The following is a 10973-nucleotide window of genomic DNA, read 5'->3' on the forward strand; positions in this document are numbered from 1 at the left end:
TTTAATGACTACTTCACGTCCTTTTATGTAAAGCACTTTGAATTACCACTGTGTATGAAATGTGCTATATAAATAAACTTGCCTTGCCTTGAAGAAGATTGTCATGATTCCTGTCATTTTGAAAGGGTTTCTAGAGGAAGTGCTGCTTCATGTATCTTGATTTTTACAGTGAAGAAACACAATGATGAGGTCTGTTTAGCTAATGATGTGTTTACCAGAAGAACCTGTTTCAGTTACTCACACCACAGAGATTTTATCTTAAAATATGTGACCTTGGAGCACAAAACCAGTCATAAGTAGCACGGGTATATTTGGAGCAATAGCCAAAAATACATTGTATGGGTCAAAATGATCGATTTTTCTTTTATGCCAAAAATCATTAGGTTACTAAGTAAAGATCATGTTCCATGAAGATATTTTGTAAATTTACTAATAAATATATAAAAACTTAATTTTTGATCAGTAATGATTTTTTGCACCCTCAGATTCCAAATTTTCAAATAGTTGTATCTCAGCCAAATATCTATCCTAACAAATCATACATCAATGGAAAGCTTATTTATTCAGCTTTCAGATTAGCCATGTATAAATATCAATTTAAAAAAAATATCTTTATTACTGGTTTTGTGGTCCAGTGTCTATTTTTATGATTTCTCATTATTATAATGTCTCATCAGCTCCTGTGATTCTGGATCCAAACACAGCAAATCCACATCTAATCCTGTCTGATGATCTGACCAGTGTGACAGACAGCTGGAACAAACAAACTGTCGATACTGGAATCTTGGAGTAACTACAGCATCAAACCAGAGGAAAGGATGGGATTTCTTTGACAATGATGTCTGTGTCAGGTGTGGACGGAGAGGCAGACACAAGGTTAGTGGAAGTACTTTTCTTAATTTATTTCCTTTCCACAAACTTAACTCAAACTCAAAGGATTTCAAACAAAACATAAACGACGATCTAAGAGATCGGTAAACATAGACTGTGAGTCCAACACCCAGGCTTTTCCTCTTCCTAGAGACAGGTCGGTCATGAAGGCGTACGGCACAGGAGGTCCTGGAATACCATGAGGTGAGTAGAAGGTAAGTAGCTTGCGACCTCGAGACCAGCCAACGAGGGAATGTGGTGAGTGACTGATATAGTGGCTGGTAATTGATGACAGGTGGTAATTAGTATTCTGGTGATTGTGAGCGGGTGCAGGTGGTTGGTGTGGAAGAAGTTGTGGGTGGATCCGTGACAGTCTGGAGTGTGCATTACCATGAGTACAGATTGTTTCTGTCATCTGGTTTTCCTGTTAAACAGAAGCTTGAGCGTGTGAGAGTGTATCTGGACTATGACGGAGGAACGGTGTCATTCTTTAATAATATTTAATATATAATATAATATATAAAATTAATATTTAGCCAAATATTAATAGCCCGAGTTACCAACTTCCGCCATTTTGGAGAGTACCCCAGTACGTAATCAACGTAATCAGAATTGTTTACGTTCAATAGACAGTTTGCACTTTATCCTGAACGTAAACAAAACACTGAATGTTGATTACTCGGGGAGAAGAATTGTTGAATAAATTATGGTATTATTGTTTTCTTTGTGCTCAAAAAGTATTCTCGTAGCTTCGTAAAATTACGGTTGAACCACTGATGTGTCACATGGACTATTTTACAGACGTCTTTGCTACGTTTCTGGACCTGGAAACATTGCAGATGCATTGCTGTCTACGGAGGGTCAGAGAGCTCTCAGATTTTATCAAAAAATATCTTAATTTGTGTTCTGAAGATGAACGAAGGTCTTACGGGTTTGGAACGACATGAGGGTGAGTAATTAATGACATAATTTTCATTTTTGGGTGAACTAACCCTTTAAAAAGCTTTGTTCAACGTTTGGTCCGTTGAGACCATTCATTTCATGACCAGTAGGTGGCGCTGTGTGAACACTTCTTATACTGTAGGTACCATTAAGGCATCCAGGTCATGGCATACTGAATGCCTTTTAATAATATAATACTTAATAAACTGTCTCTTTGTTGTTGGTTCAAATTTTACATAAATGCCAAAACAAAAATCAACATTTAAACCTGTATCATATATGTGAGAGATAAAATCAAAAGATCCAACTTTCTTCACGTTTGTGTATGTGGTCAATTTATTTTCATTAAATTTAGCTCAGTTTAGATCAGTTTTGGTTGAGATGTATTTTTTTTTTTTTTTTTTGTATATTAATTTAAATGTGAATAGTTTTGTGTGATATTGTGAATGTGTGTGTTAGTCCCTGAGATATGGAGTGGTTCTGAAAGATCATGACTTTAGTTTTTGGAGGTTTACTGTCAGGGCCCAGGACTGGCAGTAACTCTCCAGCAGATCGAGGCTGTCCTGCAACCCTTCTTTAGTGGGCGACAGGAGAGCCAGGTCGTGTGCATAGAAGAGGCACTTAATTTCTGTGTCATGTAGAGTGAGACTTTGAGTAGTATAGTGTTCTATTGTATTAGCCAATTGGTTGATGTAAATGTTGAAGAGGGTTGGGCTTAAGCTGCAGCCCTGTCTCACTTCACACAAGTTTCCAATTTTGTCAGCACATTGGCTGTATACACTGATTTGATCAAATCATAGAATTTCTTCCCTATACTACTGTCGATTAGTTTCAGATATAGTCCTTCATGCCAGACTGAATCGAATGCTTTCTTTAAATCTATGAAACAAGCAAAAAATGTTATTTTGTTTTGATGTACGTTTATCGATTAGTGTCTGTCATGTGAGGATGTGGTCAGATGTGCGACATTATTGGAGGAAACCAATTTGACTTTTACTCAAGACATCGTGTTTCATAAGGAAGTCTAAAAGATGCTGCAGAAAACTTTCCCCAGGTTACTGTTCACACAGATGCCTCGGTAGTTGTTGGGGTCAAGTTTGTCTCCATTTTTGTAAATGGGTGTTACAGCCCTGCCCTTTTCTTTCATTTGTTTTTTTTGTTGTGAGCTTGCAGGAACAGAGGCTCCTCCCTGATGGGCGGGACTCTAGAGCTGATCATGGGCCACACCTGTGACTCACTATTTAAGAGGCTCATGGATTCTGTCTTTCTCTTTCTCATTTTTATTTTGTGTTCTTTTTTTTGAAGAGTGGGTTCTTGAGATTGTGTGTTCCCATATTTTTCCACAAACCCCATTTCCAACAGTTATTTGATTTGTTGTTCTTTTTAGATTATTCTTTATTATCTTGGCCCTAGACATCATTTGTTAAATTTAAATAAACTTATATTCTTTTTGTTGAAACTAATTCTGTGAAGTGTCCTCTTTATGTTGTGACTTTGAGCCGGGTCGTAACATAAATTGGAGCCTCGTCCGTGATCAAATTCTGGTTTGGAGTTGGGGTTTTATTACTTGTTTTTCAAGTTATTTTGTGAGTGGAGTGTGGAAAAGGTTCACAGTTGTTGGATTATTGGAGGACTCCGGTTAGGTAGAGTGGTCCAGCTGGGTTGCTAGTCAGTCCTTCCAACGGAGCACTGTTTGTTTTGTTAGTTTGTTATTTTTGAAGGTATCCCGGGTGGAGATTTAATCTCTGTTGGGGGTACGCTATTCAGGGCCTGGTTTTACCAGGTGGCATGAAGTTTAGCGTTTAAAGTTGCCCAGAGCCTGGTAAGCCTTTGAAGATTAGAGAGGTTTTTTTTTTTTTGTTGTTGTAGTATTTACCGGAGTTGTTCTCTAATATGTCCATGTTAATTGGTGTATTTAGAACCAATGTTTAGTGTGGGAACTTTTGAAATATTTATTTTATTGGTTTGTTTGAGAGAGCATTTTCTCATCTCCACTTTCTTCAAGTTGGTGAGTAATTTTACACCAGTAATTAAAGTAGGTGGCATGTTAAAATATTAAGTAACATGCAGTTTTGAGGTAGCATGTTATGTTGTTGAATATTGTCAGCAGTTCAGAAGTGACTGTGACTTATGAAGTGGTCTCTTTTTGTAAGAGTACTACTGTGTGTTGTTAGCATGTTGCCCGTAGAGAGGGTTTTGGTAAGCCTTTTGAATTGGTTCTCCATGGAGGAGACTGGGTGAATGTTTGACTTGTTAACTGGTGTAGATTTAACTACCATGAAGTAGCTTTGTGGAAATGGAGTTGGATATGTTAAATCCTTTTTTGTGGAGTATATTTGAAAGGATATTGTGGTGATTTGTGTGAACTCCTAAAGTAGCTACTGCGTTTAAAGGTTAGTTTAGCCATGGCTTCCAATGTGGAAGAATTTGTGAACGAACCTTCTGAGGAAGTGCTTGAAAAGTGCACTAAGGAGCAGCTGTTGCTGGTTGCTGCTCATTATAATATAGAGCTCACTAGTTATGACAAAAAACTTAAAGAGTCTGTATTAAAGAGTTTAAAGGGTGCTCTGGAGGAGAAAGGAGTTCTTTGTGCTAAGTCGGGAGAGTTAAGTGTTGATGTTGACAGTGAAGTAAAGCTAAAGGAGATGGTGTTACGAGAGAAACAGTTAGATTTGGAAGCAGTGAAGTGTAACCTAGAACGTGAAAGAATAGTTTTAAAGGAAAAAGAGTTGCAAAAAGAACTTGAAATGAAGAGAATGGAAGGACAGGAAAAGGAAAGTGAGCGTGCTTTTGTTCTTCGGAAGATGGAATTAGAGCGTCAGCAACCTATATCACCTGTAGTGGTTTCTGCTGAGCTCTCTCAAAGGGAAGAACAAGTGTTTGACATTGGTAAACACATTAAAATGGTTCCCCCTTTTTCTGAAAAAGAGGTAGAGAAGTATTTCTCCCATTTTGAGAGAGTTGCTACCTCACTCAAGTGGCCCAGGGAGGTCTGGACACTACTTTTACAATGTGTGCTAACAGGTAAGGCTCAAGAGGTTTATTCAGCACTTAGTTTAGAACATAGTGCGGTGTATGATACAGTTAAAACTTCTATTCTTCATGCTTATGAGCTAGTGCCTGAAGCATATCGTCAACGTTTTCGAAATTACAGCAAAAGTGATAAGCAGACCTTTGTAGAGTTTGCTCGAGAAAAGGAGAACATGTTTGATAGGTGGTGTACTTCTAAGCAAGTCGAAACTAAAGAACAGCTCAGGGATGTGATTCTCTTGGAGGTGTTCAAAAATTGTGTCCCAGAGGTTCTGGCTACTTACTTGAATGAACAGAAGGTTACTAGGTTGTTTGATGCAGCTGTTATGGCTGATGAGTTTGCTTTAACTCATAAAGGGTTATATGGAAACCGTGACCCAAGAAGAAATTATCAGGGTCGTAGTAAATCTGTTGTGACAGGATCTAACTCCGTTCAAACTTCACCTAGTAAGCTTAATGCTGTTTCTGCTAAAGCGAATATCATCTGTTTTTATTGTAAGAAGCCAGGGCATAAGATATCAGAGTGTTTTGTTCTTAGTAAAAAAGCGAAATTTACCAAGCCAGTTGGATTGACGGCTGCAAATCATTTTCCTGTAGAGAAACGTGTTGAGAGCTTGGAGTTTCCATCTTTGAAGTTTGGAAACATGGGAGGTAGTGATTGTTTAGCAGATTATGCTCCTTTTCTTACAACTGGAGTTGTCTATACCAGGGCAAGACAGCGGTGTTCCTGTTAGTATTCTTAGAGACACGGGAGCCTCGCAGTCGCTACTACTTGAGGGAACTTTACCTTTCTCTGACGAAACTGCTACAGGAGCTCAAGTGCTGGTGAGAGGAGTTGAAATGGGTTGTGCCGTTGTTCCTCTACATAGCGTTGAGATAAAATCACCTTTAGTGTCTGGTCAGGTAGTGGTAGGGGTGCGACCCTGTTTGCCAATTGAAGGGGTTTCCTTCATTTTGGGCAATGATTTGGCCGGTGTCAAAGTCACACCTAATCCTCAAGTTATTGAGGTGCCTGGGATAAGTGGGAGCTATGATCTGGCTCAGTCTTTTCCTGATGTTTTCCCAGTATGTGCTGTGACTCGTGCTATGTCTAAACAGTCTTTTAATGTCACAGATGAAAAAGGTACGGATTTTAATTTTAATCTTGCTGATACCTTTCTGAGAGAGTCTGATGGGAAGGATGGAGATAAAGATGTGCCTGTTAAGTCTCAAATAGAGACCGGCAAGGAAGAGCTAGAAACATCTTATGAGAATCCTCCTAAAGAATCCTTAATTACCAGAGATCAACTTATTTTAGAGCAAGGTAAAGACTCTTCTCTATCTTCTCTGTTTGAGGAAGTCAGCACTGAACAAGAGGTAAATGAACTGTCATCTGGTTATTTTCAGAAGGATGGTGTCCTAATGCGCAAATGGCGCCCGCAATCTTTATCTAAACAAGATGAGTGGAGTAATGTTTTTCAAATTGTAGTACCTCAGGCTTTCCGTAAAGAAATTCTCAAGTTGGCACATGATTGTAGCATGGCAGGGCATCTCGGTGTGAATAAGACCTATAATCGTATATTGCAGAATTTCTATTGGCCTGGTTTAAAAAAAGATGTAGTAGCTTATTGTAGGACCTGTCATGTTTGCCAGTTAGCTGGTAAACCAAACCAGACTATACCAGTTGCTCCTTTACATCCGATTCCAGCTTTTGAGGAGCCCTTTGCTAGAGTTTTAGTAGATTGTGTTGGTCCCTTACCTAAAACCAAACGTGGTAACCAATATTTATTGACTGTTATGTGCTCTTCTACTCGCTTTCCAGAGGCCATTCCTTTAAGGAAGATAACAGCTCCTGTGGTAGTGCAGGCCTTGCTGAAGTTTTTTTCAATGTTCGGGCTTCCCAAAACGGTTCAGTCCGATCAAGGAACCAATTTTATGTCTAGGACCTTTAAGCAGGTGCTGGATCAGTTAGGAATTTCGCATTGCCATTCTAGTGCTTACCATCCGGAGTCCCAAGGGGCTCTTGAGAGGTTTCATCAAACCTTGAAAGCAATGTTAAAAACCTACTGTCTTGAGTTTCAGAGGGACTGGGACGAAGGAGTACATCTCATGCTTTTTGCAGCCAGGGAAGCTGTGCAGGATTTGTTGGGGTTTAGTCCTGCTCAATTGGTCTTTGGACATAACGTTCGTGGTCCTTTGAAACTGTTGAAGGAAAGGTGGCTGGCTGCAGCAACAGACTCTTCCAATTTATTGGATTGTTAGCCATTTTCGGTATCGGCTTAGTAAAGTCTGTGAAATTGCTCGTTTTAATCTTGCTGGCTCACAGAAAAAGATGAAGGCCTGGTATGATCAGCGGGCTAAAAGGCGATCTTTTGCAGTGGGAGATCAAGTTTTAGCTTTGCTTCCTGTCCATGGTGCTTCGTTGCAGGCACGTTTTTCAGGCCCTTACACGGTAGAACGTAAGGTGGGCGATCTTGATTATGTTATTTCTACACCAGGTAGACGTAAACCAAGTCGTTTGTGTCATATCAACATGTTAAAGAAATACTTTGTGAGAGAGGAAAGATCTGAAGGTTTGGACAATGTAACGGTGTTAACTAGTGTTCCAGCTCTTTTGGAGGATGTTAGTGAAGTGGTGGTTCCTGCACCTCGACTGAACAACTCCGTAATTCTTCTCGATCTTGAGGCTCACCTTTCTTATTTACCTCAAGTTGAAAGGTCTGCCCTTGTAGAGCTAATTAGCTCTTATGTACCCCTGTTTCCAGATGTGCCTAGCCAAACTAAACTTGTTGTCCATGATATTGATGTTTCAGGTGCTGCTCCAGTGAAACAACATCCGTATCGGGTTAGTCCTGAGAAGCGTGCACTTTTGAGGAAAGAAGTGGACTACATGATTGAACATGGTATTGCAGTACCAAGCCAAAGTGCCTGGAGTTGTCCATGCATTTTGGTGCCCAAGTCTGATGGGTCTATGAGGTTCTGTACAGATTTTCGTAAGGTTAATGCTTTAACTAAAGTAGATTCTTGTCCTTTGCCCAGATTGGATGACTGCATTGACTGTGTAGGACCTGCCAGGTACGTAACCAAGTTAGATCTTTTGAAAGGTTACTGGCAGGTTCCTCTTTCTGACAGAGCCAAAGAGATCTCAGCCTTCGTGACCCCAGAGGGGTTATGGGAATATCAGGTTATGGCTTTTGGGATGCAAAATGCTGCGTCTACCTTTCAGAGGTTAGTTAATAAAGTGATATCTGGATTAGATAATTGCGAAGCATATCTGGATGATATTGTGGTGTACAGTCCAGACTGGAGTAGTCATGTAGTTCAGCTTACAGCCCTTTTGGATCGTTTGCTGGCTGCTAACCTAACCGTTAACCTAGCCAAGTGTGAGTTTGCCAAGGCTACTATTACCTATTTGGGCAAAGTTGTGGGGCAGGGGCAGGTTCGAACTGTTAGGAGTAAAGTTGAAGCCATAGATCGTTTTCCTGTTCCTCAGACTCGTAAGCATTTAAGGAGATTTTTGGGAATGACTGGCTATTATCGTGCCTTTTGTCCCAATTTTGCAAGTGTAGTCAGTTCTCTTACAGACTTGCTAAGTCCAAAGTCTGATTTTGTGTGGACAAATATTTGCCAGCAGGCATTTGATAATGCCAAGGCCCTGTTAGTTAATGCCCCTATCTTGTCAGCGCCAAATTTTAAAAATGCTTTTAAACTGGCGGTAGATGCTAGCGAAAAAGGGCAGGAGCCGTTCTTTGCAGGATGATGCAAGGTGTTGAACATCCAGTCTGCTTCTTTTCTAAAAGTTTAATTCTCATCAAAGAAACTATTCCGTAATTGAAAAGGAGGCTTTGGCATTGATTTTGGCAATTCAGCACTTTGAGGTATATTTGAGTAGTGGTAACCCGATAATAGTGATGACTGATCATAATCCTTTAGTCTTTTTGCAGCGGAGTTGCAACACTAACCAGCGCTTGATGAGATGGAGTTTATTTCTGCAGTCTTATCCTCTTCAAATTCATCACATTAAAGGAAAGGAGAACGTTTTGGCAGATGCACTGTCTCGTGTGTAATATCATGTGATGCTCCGGTACAATTTTTAACCATTTGAACTAATTTAAATAGTTCTTAATTGGGTGTTCTTTCATAAACATCGTACTTTGGGAGGTATCAATCTTCATGTACAAGAAGTTATGTATGTTTATGTATATATTGACTTGTTTATTTGTTTTGAAGGTGAGGTGGTTTAATTTTTATTATGTTAAATAATTGAGATTATTTAATGTTTTGTGGGTGGAGGTGTTACAGCCCTGCCCTTTTCTTTCATTTGTTTTTTTTGTTGTGAGCTTGCAGGAACAGAGGCTCCTCCCTGATGGGCGGGACTCTAGAGCTGATCATGGGCCACACCTGTGACACACTATTTAAGAGGCTCATGGATTCTGTCTCTCTCTCTCTCATTTTTATTTTGTTCTTTTTTTGAAGAGTGGGTTCTTGAGATTGTGTGTTCCCATATTTTTGTATAATTATTATTTTTTATTACTGCAGTATGCATCTGTAACATGCTGTGTACTGTTGCGCTCATTTGTTTTGATTTCTGCATGAGTTTTCTCTCACTCAGGCTGTGCAAGCCTCATCTGGCACGACATAAATACATTATCAGTCGCCGTAAGTGTGACGTCAAAACAGGTTGGCTCGGATAATGTACTCACCCCCTTGTCATCTAAGATGTTCATGTCTTTTTTTTTTCAGTCGTAAAGAAATTGTTTTTTGAGCAAAACATTTCAGGATTTCTCTCCATAAAATGGACTTCTATGGTGGCCCGAGTTTGAACTTCCAAGTTTAAATGCACCATCAAAGAGCTCTAAACCAGCCGAGGAAGAAGGGTTTTATCTAGCGAAACAGCCGGTTATTTTCTGAAAAAAAAACATTTTAACCTCAAACGCTCATCTTGTCTAGCTCTGCATGAACTCAATTCAAGACAGTTAGGGTAGGTCTAAAAACTCCCATCTCCTCCAACTTCAAAATCGTCCTACATCGCTGTTTTACCGTTTTTTTAGAAAGGGTGTTTGATCTTCTTTGCATGTTCACTTTGTAAACACTGGGTCGGTACTTCTGCAGCGATGTAGGTTGGAGGAGAAAATGAGATGGGAGTTTTTAGACATACCTTAACTGTCATGAACTCTGTTCACGCAGAGCTAGACAAGATGAGGTTAAAAAGTATATAAATTGTACATTTTATTCGAAAATAACAGATCGTTTCACTAGATTAGACCCTTCTTCCTCAGCTGGGATCGTTTAGAGTTCCTTGAAGCTGCATTTAAACTGCATTTTGGAAGTTGGGGGCACCATAAAAGTCCATTTTATGGAGAGAAATCCTGAAATGTTTTGCTCAAAAAACATAATTTCTTTACAACTGAAGAAAAAAAGACATAAACGTCTTGGATGACAATTTTTGTTCTGGAAGTGAATAACTCCACTCAACTGAACAGCACCCTCATCTTAATTTCCCTGCTGTGCAGAAAACTTCAAGCTAGCATGCAGTGAAGAAAGGGGAAGACTCAAATGACCCTCGAGCAGAAACTCTCGAGGACCAAACCCCCCTTCCACAACACATATCCTAAACCCCAGCGGTTGGCATAAACTTGACTCAAATGGTAAAATCAATTACAAGAGTCCAAAAAAACAATTTCTATGCTAAGGTCAATTCATAAATACAAACCATACAAATGGGCCTAGATATCACAGATCCATATGCATAGAACTCCATAAGAAAAGATCTCTGCCGTAATCCCAGAGTGGAATAAAGACTCCACGTCCATGGAGTAAACTGAAGACTGTATGATACAGCTTGTTGCGATGTCCACAACTCTGAAAAAAACACACATTATCAGTCCATGCACTCACACTCTTGAATCGAGGAATTATGCCCCTCGTTATGATGCTTCAGGGTCACAACACCGGAAGGAGACGGAAAAGGTCAGAAAGCAGCAGGAAGTTTCACAGTCTAACAAACCTTAAACTATTTATAGGGTAAAATAAATTTGTACGCCCCACCCTATACTCCATCCTTATATTATTTTTATTTTATTCATTGCTTGACTGAAAGTTGTGGTACAGTGCATTTGTCTTTTTTCCCCTGAGTAAGTCAAAGACAACAT

Source organism: Onychostoma macrolepis, chromosome 03 (genome assembly GCF_012432095.1).
Source record: "Onychostoma macrolepis isolate SWU-2019 chromosome 03, ASM1243209v1, whole genome shotgun sequence".
Taxonomy (NCBI): Eukaryota; Metazoa; Chordata; class Actinopteri; order Cypriniformes; family Cyprinidae; genus Onychostoma; species Onychostoma macrolepis.